Source organism: Apium graveolens, chromosome 10 (assembly GCF_009905375.1).
Source record: "Apium graveolens cultivar Ventura chromosome 10, ASM990537v1, whole genome shotgun sequence".
NCBI lineage: Eukaryota > Viridiplantae > Streptophyta > Magnoliopsida > Apiales > Apiaceae > Apium > Apium graveolens.
In genome coordinates, this window is record NC_133656.1 from 237,697,091 (window position 1) to 237,710,634 (window position 13,544).

The window sequence follows — 13,544 nt, forward strand, 5'->3', positions numbered from 1 at the left end:
ATTTTTAATGGATTATTTAAAATTCAAGTGTGGTTAAAATTCATACTAAAATACTTGATTTTTCGTAACAAAAAAATTCTAAAATTATAAAAATACTTTCAAATTATAATTAATTATTATTAAAACCAAATTAAATATAATTACTTTCATATTAAATTTTTAAAATTATAATTGAATTTACCCCATTTATATTCTATGCACAATTCATACAAAATTGGAGAAGTTCAAACACAAAGTTAGAGTCTAAATCAAACATCAAAAATTTCAAAAATAATAAATTATACGGCCAAATCTAATATAATTCTTGAATTTTACAATTATATAAACTTTTGAATAGCACAAGATTTTAACATATTATTCATTTTTTTGGGACATGATAAATTATCTATAGTTCATATTGAATATGTCTAGATTTTAAATTCTATTTGAAAGTTTTTAAAATTTTTAACATCAATACTATGATTTGGCAAAAAAAAAAAAACCCGAATACTATGATATTTTAAACTATCATTTGAATTTTTTGTTTAATGCTTTAATAGCTTTTTAAAATTCAAAATAAAATACTTTTAATTTTTTAATTTAAAGAAAATCTAATGAAATTTAAAATAAATATAAAAATAATTTAGTAATGGGCTCCAAAATAATTATGCAGGTAAATCTCTATAAACCAGTACTCTCGGGACTGGAGAAAATTATTAATTAATCGATAAATTAATAATTATTAATTTACCTATATATTAATAATTTGTTAAATTATTGATATATATCAATTTTAATTTTTTTGACATATATTTTCAAATATATATATGTTGGAAAACTTATTAATTACCGTGACACAATACTGCCTAAAGATTATTGATTATCCGATGAAAATATAGCAGTGATTTGTCTTACGAATAATTAACAAAAAATTAGTACAAAAACGTACTTAGGCAACCATCTCATATATCAATTTTCTTTTGTAATATGTATGTTGACCATAGCTCCATAATATGCTAAGATTGATACAAAATAGGCGACCTAACAATTTTTAAAAGAAAGTGGGTTATATTAGAATTTTATTGTAAATGTACATCATAAAAATAAATATGTAATTTCGATGTAATAATAAACTATTCATTTATATATTATATGGGATTTATATATTTTAATAAAAATTATTATCTTATAAGTTTAGCGAATTATTAATTTATATTAAATAGTTCGAGTTGGAACTACAAAATATTATTCATAATCGAGATTATTAATTTATCGAATATTAATTAATCGAGGTTTAACTATAACATGCTTACACATTTATCTAATAAATTATTATTTCATTCTTTTCAATTTAAAATTTGGCAACTCAATTAAAATTAACGATGCCTCTAAATTGTAATAATCCTACAAATAATACAATATGAGTAAACTTGGGCAGACTTTAGGGAACAAAAGCCTAAAATCAACTATTCTTATACTTTTTTCTTCGTATATTTTGTGGTATGTACACGATATACACTGTGTAGTAATATCTCTATTCATTTCGATTCGGTATGTACACAATGGAGTAATATCTCTATTCATTCCGATTCACCCTGTTAATCTGCTCATAGTTTATATACAGTGATGTATCCCAAAAAAAGTTTATGTGTATTGATGCATCCCACGATTAGGGATGAGCAAAACTGGATATCATGTTCGACATAAGTTTTAAAATTCGGATTAGATATTCAATTTTTCGGATCACTAATATTTAACTTTTACCCGAATTCGGTTTAATCAATATCTAAATTTCGAATATTTGATTAAATCGTAACATAAATCGAATTATCTTTAAACTTACAATTAAAAATATCATGTGTTAATATAAGTGCTTTAGTTCTAAAATATTTAAATGTAAAGTGTAAGGTATATATAAATATATCATGTGTTAACATTGATGTTTCGGTTCCGAAAAATTTAATGAAGATCAAAGAGTGTAAAGTATAAATATGACTAAACTTGGACCAGGATTTAGAAAATGAAATGCCAAAATTAACTTGGGGCGAGTTTTAAAATATGAAATCTCAGAATTAAAATTCTTGCCTTGTTTGTCTCACAGAACCTAGTTAATCCAACGATATAAACGAGATTACAAGAAAATCAAAATTATACGTAAATATTTAATAAGATTCACAATTTTTTAAAATACTTCAATAGTGAGTAAATTTTTGAATAACAAATAATTTTAGGTAATTTATTATTCATATTTAATAGTTTTAGATTATTTCATTTTTAATAAACTTTTCAAAAGTTGAATTGAATATAAAAAAATTATAGTACTATCTATTATTTTTTGAGTATCCTTAAATTTCGTAAAACAAATCTAATAAATAGTTGAAATCAATAAAAAAATTGGTACTACAATCTTTACTAGAACACACTGTAATTTAAAAAATAATATCATTTTAATCTTAGAGGAATATTACGACTCTTCAAACCGTTATAAATAATATTATTTTGATATTGTAACAGTCTCACAAACATTGGGCCAGTGTTTAGTAAATGAAAAGTCCAACAATGGGCAAGGTTAGTAAATGAAATCCAAAACAAACATCTTTTTCCTTGTTTTTTCTGACATTGGGCAGGATTTAGTAAATAAGAAGGATAATCAACCTTGGGCAATGGTTTAGTAAAAGCCCAAAATCAGCCCTGCTCGCCTCGTTTTCTCCGAATACGATATAGTATATATACGGTGGTGTAATATCCCTACAATTCGTCCCCGTCAATCACGGCCGCCACACTTGACGGAGTTCAATAGTCTCCGGTCTCATTTCCGGCGATCCTACAGCTACACTCATCGGAATCGGTGCGATACACACACTTGTACGTAAATATACTAATTTCATGCATTCACGTATCTTAAATTATTTGTTTAATCGTTACGTATCTTAACAATCATTTGTTTTATGTGTTATTTGTAAGCTGATTAAGTGTATTGATTAAATTTACAACTCGTATATCTTCAAATGTGTTTGTTACAGTGTTTTGTTTATCGGAAAAATTGATTTAGTGTTTCTGAATTCTGATTGCATTAGTTGTGAAATTTAAAAGTTTGAGTTTGTTGAAAATTCAAATATAAGCCAAGTAAATATTTTACTAGCACTATGATGAATTCTTAAAGATTTATTCAGTTAATATTTTTGAGGATTGATAAATATTCATGGATTTTAAATGATTATTGTTGATTTTAAATTCTATACAGATTTTAACAGTGTTGAGAGAAAATCCGATGGAATTCTAAACTAAACTCCGGAAGTCTGTGTCTCTGGTGTCATCTCCAGCTCCAGCCCTCCTACTGCTAAACTCATCCGTAATCGGTATGATACACACTCTTGTATGTATATATAAACATCAGTTATGTATGTGTATTTGCTTGTATGTATCTTATCAATTATTATTTTACCTGTGTTATTTGTGGTGTTTGTAGGCTGAATAAGTATGCTCTTTATCATAACTATTGTGCTTGTGCAAAATTAAGTACTTTACAATGTCGGTCATGTGAGTAATACTATTGTGATGATACCCCAAACTATAGCTCACATAAAGAGCCCAATAATTTGAACAATAATAATCAAATGTGTTAATGAAGTGATAGTAACTGTGCTCATGTTCAGAAGTTTCAAACTTGGAAACAAAAATCACAAGCTTTATGTGGGTTATGCGGAGAGGTGTCAGGCTGAGGCTGGGGAGTGCAGTATTCAAAGACTAACCCTAATAATGAAAGCTTTGTATGCTTATGGATATAATCAGACTAACAGCTGTAAATATATATTTTATATCTCAATATGTTTATGGCAGAGTTCTTTAATAATTAGCAGCGTGATCCATATCATTTATTAGATACCATGTACAAGTAACTGTTTATATCGTTTGGTTTAGTTTATATTTTTCTATCATGTAGCCGGGTTAAACGTTAGTGTTTATATGCTTAAAATCTTCTACATGCCTGCACTTGTTTCACTTGAGGTTTTATCTGTTAAAACTGAAATCTTGTGAGTTTTCTATACTTTGTACACATATATATATTTTTAGTTTATAGTAAATTCTATAGGGATATTAACAGTGTTGTTGGAAAATCCGATGGCAACTTGGTCATGATATTTTAGTTAGAAGTGATAATTTTCTAGTCCTCTGAAAGAAAGTGGAAGGGTATACACCAAACAGCTGTTAGGGATACGAAAATAGTGTGGACGCCCCTGATGACAATCATGAATAAATTACTCGACTAGGATGACAATGGAAATGTAATTTTTCTTTTATTGTGATATTGGATTATGCACCCTTAATTTATTGAATGACAAATATGGTTTTCAATGGGGAAGCGGGTCTACAGTGTGCTGTTCAATCCTATCTTTGTCAGTTTGTTCCTTGTGCCTTTCCTTTTTAAAGAAGAGATTCGAGTTTATTCACGAAGCCTGCAATGAAAGGGAAGAAAACCTTGAGAAGAAACAGAAAGTCAAAAGAGAGAAGATGATAATTTATATGGAAAATCCTTCCTTGACAGCGGATTGTCAATTCACGTAAAATACAAATATTATTTGAACGGCGTTGCTCATGTTTATGCACGTAAAATAGTGGAACGATGGGCATCTTGAATTATGACAGAAAAGAATACATGCATAAAGGTGAGTGTTTCCGTTCACATACCATTTGCATTTTACTTGAATTGACGATCCGCTGCCGAAGAAGATTTTTTCATATAGGTTATCATCTTCTCTCTTTTCTCTTTCTGTATCTTCTCAAAGTTCTCCTCCCTCTCATTGCTGGCTTCGTGAATAAGCCCGAGCCTCCCTTTTAGAAAGGTAAGGTATAAGGAACAAACAGACAAAGATTAAATTGATCATCACACTTAGGCCGCTTTCCTATTGCAAGCTACATTTGTCACTCTATAAATTTTGACGGTGCATTATTTAAATCATATAAAAAGAAAATTTACCTTTCCGTTTTCATCTCTATCGAGTTGTTTATTCGTTATTGTCACCATGGGCGGCAACATTATTTCCCTAACAGCACTTTGGTTAATACCCTTCCAATTTCTGTCTAGACTATTGCTTGTAAAAATTACCGAATTTTTCCTCCTTTCGACGACAACTTGATGAAACATTATGATACTCCCCCCTCCCCCCTCACCAGACAGATCCTTGTGCCTCGGCGTCCTGACTTTTTGGTCATAGAGTTCATATCGTTTCTTGAAACTTTGGATTATATTCAAGGCTGTTCTCTAGTTTATTAGCCTCTGCGAGGTTTGCTTCCGCCTGCTATATTTGGATCTGGATTTCTGTGTTCTTAAATACATTAATATTCCAGCCTTTGATAGTCTTTCTGGCTATCTTAGAAGTTTGGTATTGCTGTGAATATTGTCCCAATTAACCGACTATTGAGTGATGTTTTCTACTATATAGGAGAGAAATGAGGTTTATTTTATGTTAAGAACTCTGAATTGTGAAGTCTACTGTAGTTACAATGCAGAGACAATGCAAGTGAATACGGAACACACTATGACATATAATGAGATTATTTCTTATTAAATAGGTTATAAAGTTGTACAGCTGAATTCACATTAACCTTATCTTAAATTTTGAAACCATTAGAAAAGAAATGAAAGATTTGAAATTCAGGATATATATATATATATAATATAATGTTATATATAAATAAAGTGATACTTATATCTACAGAGAATATAAACCTATGACCTAACAAGGAATAGCAGACCTTATAATTTTTTAAGTACTGGGACTCGTTTTTGCAGTCAGATCGTGCGATCATCAGATGAAGTTGAATCTTAATGTTCCTTTTATATATCTTTCAGTGTATTTATTAGACTGTACCGTATCTTACTAAATTTCTTTTAGTAAGCTTTCTGATTTTTTTTCCGCATATAACTAGATGTTGCATTTTTGAATAGAGTGGAGGATGAAATCAGATATTAATCAGATCTCGTGTTGTTATATAACTATACTTTTAATGCATGTATTTTGAGGTTTTTTACTTATTTTAGGATATGGCTTTATGCCTTAATAAAGTGCGAGATAAGAACATGAGCTAATATCATCGTGTACATTTTCTAGTTTGTACTTGGCGGTGATGTTGATGATTTTAACGAATCTAGGTCAGCATATGTGAAAACCTTTTCCGTATGGTAATTTAAAATATCATGGCATTCTAAGTTTCTTATTACTGGTGAATTTTCCATAGGAGTTTGCGTTAAGCAAATGGCGGAGAAATTGTGATTTAATCAATTGTGAACTGCAGCTTCAAAGCAGAGGATCATTAGGTATGATATAATTCATTTTCTCTTTATTGTTTTTTTCTATATATATATAGTGTGTTACATAATAGAAACCGCTTTTAAAATAGAAACTAGAAACTCACCCAAGCCAATTGATTAAAAGCAGTCCCAAATTTAGCCCATAAGAAAATGGCGGAAGTCTTTGTTCCTTCTGAGAACTCCTACTGAACCTATCATGGAAGTCTGAGAGCAACTCACTCTCTGCTGGCTATGACGTCTTTTTCTGAAAACTATGGTTGACACCACTCACTGAACCAATATTCTGAGCACTACCTTTTGCTTCACGAACGTTGCTGTTGGAATCAGGTTCACTGCACAAGTGTTTGTCTCTCTACAAGTACATTTTACAGGTGCTTTCTGCTCCTCCCCTTTTGCTAAGTTTGCTGCTTTTATACTCTTGTAAATGGATCCTTCTTGGGCCATCTGTCTCTGGGCTTTCCTTGCAAGCCCGGATTATATTTACGTAATTCAAAATTTCGAGTTTGTTGCAAATTCAAATGTAAGCCTATTAGGCCTATTATGGAAAGAGGACTATATTTACGATGCATATTTGTGGTTATAGTAGCTTAATAACATGCTAATTAGGTTTGATTGTTAATTAAAGTTGGTCATGAAATGAAAGTGTGCCTTATTCAGATGCCATGCTAAATTTTACGGATCTACGGTTTAAAGTGAAGTAAATATTTTACGAGCACTATGATGAATTCTTAAAGATGTATTCAGTTAATATTTTTGAGGATTGATAAAAATTCATAGATTTTAAATGATTATCGTTGATTTTAAATTCTATACAGATTTTAACAGTGTCGAGAGAAAATCCGATGGGAATCTAAACTAAACTCCGGAAGTCTATCGTCTCTGGTGTCATCTCCGGCGCTCCTACTGCTAAACTCATCCGTAATCGGTATGATACACACTCTTGTATGTATATATAAACATCAGTCATGTATGTGTATTTGCTTGTATGTATCTTATCAATTATTATTTTACCTATGTTATTTGTGGTGTTTGTAGGCTGAATATGTATGCTCTTTATCATAACTATTGTGCTTGTGCAAAATTAAGTACTTTACAATGTCGGTCATGTGAGTAATACTATTGTGATGATACCCCAAAATATAGCTCACATAAAGAGCCCAATAATTTGAACAATAATAATCAAATGTGTTAATGAAGTGATTGTAACTGTGCTCATGTTCAGAAGTTTCAAACTTGGAAACAAAAATCACAAGCTTTATGTGGGTTATGCGGAGAGGTGTCAGGCTGGGGAGTGCAGGATTCAAAGACTAGCCCTAATAATGAAAGCTTTGTATGCTTATGGATATAATCAGAATAACAGCTGTAAAGATATATTTCATATCCCAATATGTTTATGGCAGAGTTTTTTAATAATTAGCAGCGTGATCCATATCATTTATTAGATACCATGTAGAAGTAACTCTTTACATCGTTTGTTTTAGTTTATATTTTTCTATCATGTAGTCAGGTTAAACGTTAGTGTTTATATGCTTAAACTTGTTTCACTTGAGGTTTTATATGTTAAAACTGAAATCTTGTGAGTTTTCTATACTTTGTACATAAATGTTTTTTTAGTTAGTATTTATACTTTGTATACTTTGTTTAGTTAATCAACTCTCGTCTCTAGCTTCCTGCTTTAAACTAGAAGGAATTATTTCTTTGTAAATTATTGTAATTTGATCATACGTTTGAAGAAACGAATAAATGTTACCTTCTCCTACCTTTTTTGTCTTTCGATTTACGGAGGATCTGGAAGATAATTCATACAATTCCCTCTGCTTAAGGAATGTTGATGGTTGGTTGTTAATGTCATTGTCTTGACTAGAGAAATAAGTTTGGTAATATATAAATGATGGAAAGATAGTAAGGTTTTTGGTTACTCATGCACTGCTAGATATGCATGCCACAGGCGGAAATATAAATAAAGCTTACGCTTAAAGTTAGTCCAATAACTATTTTTATAATATTCATTCATATTACATCAGATATGGTAGCTAAAAATAGGTAATCTGAACCTCTGAGCCGTATTTTAAAAGTGCACAACAGCCCTAATATTTTCTATACCTAATTTAAACCCCTCTTCTGGTTGTGCCATTACCCATAATTGTTGCTAGACCTCGACCAGCCGACCCAGCAACACTATCAGACTATAAGACTAAGAGAGGCCTTCGGCAAACAACTACTAAACACTTGTCTGCAAAACACCTCCGCATACCCAAGTACCAAAGGAGCTATATAGTAAACGAACTTCATGTCTTTCACCATTTCCAGACCAGGTGATTTGTTGTTGGAACAGTTACTTCATGACAGCGCCATTTACTAGACCATGCCCTATATGTATCCTATTGCAGAATTTTTGAGGGTGGCCTAACATTAGTTGTTTATTTCTCTTGTCCTGACGTTGACCTACTATTCGATCTGGCTAATGCAGTCCCATATTTCAGCTGGTCCTAGCTAAAAGAAATCATACCAGATAGAAGGCATATAAGTCTGCCCTCTAATACCACTTTACGTGAGTTTCAGAATTAGCCTTAACATGTTCATAACTTTTCTTTGTCCTTCATCGTGATTTGTCGTTCAAAGCCTGGGATTATTTAAGTTCATCCATACTCCAGATCAACAGTTCAGTCTAGAAGTATAAGCAGTGCAAAAGATAAGGTCACAAGTTTACTTTGGAAACTCAAGAAATTATCTAGTTTTAAGTACTGTCCAATAGTCTAGCTAGAATCTTGGAGATGACCCCAATGAACTTTGTATAGTTGAAAATAATCATTGTCAAAACCATGTGTTATGGTAACTAATCAGACATGTAGAAAAATCCTACAAGAGATATCAAAGTGTGATTCTCAAAAAATTTTAGTGAACCAAGTTGTGGCACGGGGAAAATAGCCACATCAGAAAGCCATTCAAACTATGGATTTAAATGATTGTTGTTGATAGTAAATTCTATAGGGATATTAACAGTGTTGTTGGAAAATCCGATGGCAATTTGGTCATGATATTTTAGTTAGAAGTGATAATTTTCTAGTCCTCAGAAAGAAAGTGGAAGGGTATACACCAAACAGCTGTTAGGGATACGAAAATAGTGTGGACGCCCCTGATGACAATCATGAATAAAGTACTCGACTAGGATGACAATGGAAATGTAATTTTTCTTTTATTGTGATATTGGATTATGCACCCTTAATTTATTGAATGACAAATATGGTTTCCAATGGGGAAGCGGTCTACAGTGTGCTGTTCAATCCAATCTTTGTCAGTTTGTTCCTTGTGCCTTTCCTTTTTAAAGAAGAGACTCGAGTTTATTCACGAAGCCTGCAATGAAAGGGAAGAAAACTTTGAGAAGAAACAGAAAGTCAAAAGAGAGAAGATGATAATCTATATGGAAAATCCTTCCTCGACAGCGGATTGTCAATTCACGTAAAATGCAAATATTATGTGAACGGCGTTGCTCATGTTTATGCACGTAAAATAGTGGAACGATGGGCATCTTGAATTATGACAGAAAAGAATACATGCATAAAGGTGAGTGTTTCCGTTCACATACCATTTGCATTTTACTTGAATTGACGATCCGCTGCCGAAGAAGATTTTTTCATATAGATTATCATCTTCTCTCTTTTCTCTTTCTGTATCTTCTCAAAGTTCTCCTCCCTCTCATTGCTGGCTTCGTGAATAAGCCCGAGCCTCCCTTTTAAAAAGGTAAGGTACAAGGAACAAACAGACAAAGATATAATTGATCATCACACTTAGGCCGCTTTCCTATTGCAAGCTATATTTGTCACTCTATAAATTGACGGTGCATTATTTAAATCATATAAAAAGAAAATTTACCTTTCCATTTTCATCTCTGTCGAGTTGTTTATTCGTTATTGTCACCATGGGCGGCAACACTATTTCCCTAACAGCACTTTGGTTAATACCCTTCCACTTTCTGTCTAGACTATTGCTTGTAAAAATTACCGAATTTTTCTTCCTTTCGACGACAACTTGATGAAACATTATGATACTCCCCCCTCCCCCCTCACCAAACAGATCCTTGTGCCTCGGCGTCCTGACTTTTTGGTCATAGAGTTCATATCGTTTCTTGAAACTTTGGATTATATTCAAGGCTGTTCTCTAGTTTATTAGCCTCTGCGAGGTTTGCTTCCGCCTGCTATATTTGGATCTGGATTTCTGTGTTCTTAAATTCATTAATATTCCAGCCTTTGATAGTCTTTCTGGCTATCTTAGAAGTTTGGTATTGCTGTGAATATTGTCCCAATTAACCGACTATTGAGTGATGTTTTCTACTATATTGGAGAGAAATAAGGTTTATTTTATGTTAAGAACTCTGAATTGTGGAGTCTACTGTAGTTACAATGCAGGCCTAGTGCAGAGACAATGCAAGTGAATACAGAACACACTATGACATATAATGAGATTATTTCTTATTAAATAGGTTATAAAGTTGTACAGCTGAATTCACATTAACCTTATCTTAAATTTTGAAACCATTAGAAAAGAAATGAAAGATTTGAAATTCAGGATATATATATATAATATAATGTTATATATAAATAAAGTGATACTTATATCTACAGAGAATATAAACCTATGACCTAACAAGGAATAGCAGACCTTATAATTTTTTAAGTACTGGGACTCGTTTTTGCAGTCAGATCGTGCGATCATCAGGTGAAGTTGAATCTTAATGTTCCTTTTATATATCTTCCAGTGTATATCTTAGACTGTACCGTATCTTACTAAATTTTTTTTAGTAAGCTTTCTGATTTTTTTTCCGCATATAACTAGATGTTGCAATTTTGAATAGAGTGGAGGATGAAATCAGATATTAATCAGATCTCGTGTTGTTATATAACTATACTTTTAATGCATGTATTTTGAGGTTTTTTACTTATTTTAGGATATGGCTTTATGCCTTTATAAAGTACGAGATAAGAACATGAGCTAATATCATCGTGTACATTTTCTAGTTTGTACTTGGCGGTGATGTTGATGATTTTAACGAATCTAGTTCAGCATATGTGAAAACCTTTTCCGTATGGTAATTTAAAATATCATGGCATTCTAAGTTTCTTATTACTGGTGAATTTTCCATAGGAGTTTGCGTTAAGCAAATGGCCGAGAAATTGTGATTTAATCAATTGTGAACTGCAGCTTCAAAGGAGAGGATCATTAGGTATGATATAATTCATTTTCTCTTTATTGTTTTCTTCTATATATATATATATATATAGTGTGTTACATAATAGAAACCGCTTTTAAAATAGAAACTAGAAACTCACCCAAGCCAATTGATTAAAAGCAGTCCCAAATTTAGCCCATAAGAAAATGGCGGAAGTCTTTGTTCCTTCTGAGAACTCCTACTGAACCTATCATGGAAGTCTGAGAGCAACTCACTCTCTACTGGCTACCACTCACTGAACCAATATTCTGAGCACTACCTTTTGCTTCACGAACGTTGCTGTTGGAATCAGGTTCACCGCACAAGTGTTTGTCTCTCTACAAGTGTTGGAATCAGGTTCACCGCACAAGTGTTTGTCTGCTCCACCCCTTTTGCTAAGTTTGATGTATATTAACTGTACCAGTCGTCCTGGCTTTGGCAGTGCTGGATGAATTCTAATTTCTGGTCATTTTGTTGCACCTATGATGAAAATAGTGTCAGAGCAGTACCACCAGCATTTCCAAGTGAACTGCGCAACTGCAACGCTGGATAGAGAGACTCCATTTCATGTGATCCAACCTACATGGCTCATTGGTGAAGCACCTAAATTGCTATGTAATCGAGTTTGTCAAAGGAATGGACACATGGATAACTTTTTCAAAATCATGAGATTTTAAAACATTGTTTTAAATTTTTACTGAATGCTACCGTAATATAAAGTATTAATTTATACATTTTAATAAAAAATATTATTTTATAAATGTAGCGAATTATTAATTTATATTAAATAGTTCAATGGAACTACAAAATATTATTCATAATCGAGATTATTAATTTATCGAATATTAATTTATCGAGGTTTAATTATACCATGCTTACACATTTATCTAATAAATTATTATTTCATTCTTGTCAATTTAAAATTTGGCGACTCAATTAAAATTAACGATGCCTATAAATTGTAATACAATATGAGTAAACTTGGGCAGGCTTTAGGGAACGAAAGCCTAAAATCAACCATTCTTATACTGTTTTCTTCGTATATTTTGTGGTATGTACACGATATACACTGTGTAGTAATTTTACTATTCATTTTGATCCGGTATGTACCCAATGGAGTAATATCTCTATTCATTCCGATTCACCCCGTTAATCTGCTCATAATTTATGTACAGTGATGTATCCCAGAAAAGTTTATGTGTATTGATGCATCCCGATTAGGGATGTGCAAAACTGGATATCATGTTCGACATAAGTTTTAAAATTCGAATTAGATATTCAATTTTTCGGATCACTAATATTTAACTTTTACCCGAATTCGGTTTAATCAATATCTAAATTTCAAATATTTGATTAAATCGTAACAGATATCGAATTATCATTAAACTTACACAATTAAAAATATCATGTGTTAATATTATTGCTTTAGTTCTAAAATATTTAAATGTAAAGTGTAAGGTATATATAAAAATATCATGTGTTAACATTGATGTTTCGGTTCCGAAAAATTTAATGAAGATCAAAGAGTGTAAAGTATAAATATGACTAAACTTGGACCAAGGTTTAGAAAATGAAATGCCAAAATTAACTTGGGGCGAGTTTTAAAATATGAAATCTCAAAATTAAAATTCTTGCCTTGTTTGTCTCACAGAACTTAGTTAATCCAACAAAATAAACGAGATTACAAGAAAATTAAAATTATACGTAAATATTTAATAAGATTCACTATTTTTTAAAATACTTCAATAGTGAGTAAATTTTTGAATAACAAATAATTTTAGGTAATTTATTATTCATATTTAATAGTTTTAGAGTATTTCATTTTTAATAAACTTTTCAAAAGTTGAATTGAATATCAAAAAATTATAGTACTATCTATTATTTTTTAAGTATCCTTAAATTTCGTAAAACAAATCTAATAAATAGTTGAAATCAATAAAAAAATTGGTACTACAATCTTAGAGGAATATTACGACTCTTCAAATCGTTCTAAATAATATTATTTTAATATTGTAAGAGCATTTCCAAGGGGAGTAGCTATAATCT

General features: G+C 31.3%; 1 long non-coding RNA gene across 4 annotated transcripts; it reads left to right on the forward strand.

Moving 5' to 3' along the window:
- The first annotated feature begins 2,629 nt into the window (after positions 1-2,629).
- LOC141690302 (uncharacterized) lies at positions 2,630-12,226 on the forward strand. 4 transcript variants are annotated; one of them, XR_012562717.1, is made up of 8 exons: positions 2,630-2,844; positions 3,224-3,338; positions 6,093-6,133; positions 6,220-6,298; positions 6,420-6,663; positions 7,108-7,217; positions 11,435-11,513; positions 11,643-12,226. It is a non-coding gene; the product is annotated as an uncharacterized LOC141690302 (long non-coding RNA). The 4 variants fall into 4 exon arrangements; XR_012562716.1 differs by lacking the exon at positions 6,093-6,133 and having other exon boundaries at positions 2,633-2,844; positions 11,640-12,226; XR_012562714.1 differs by lacking the exon at positions 6,093-6,133 and having other exon boundaries at positions 2,634-2,844.
- Positions 12,227-13,544: the final 1,318 nt, after the last annotated feature.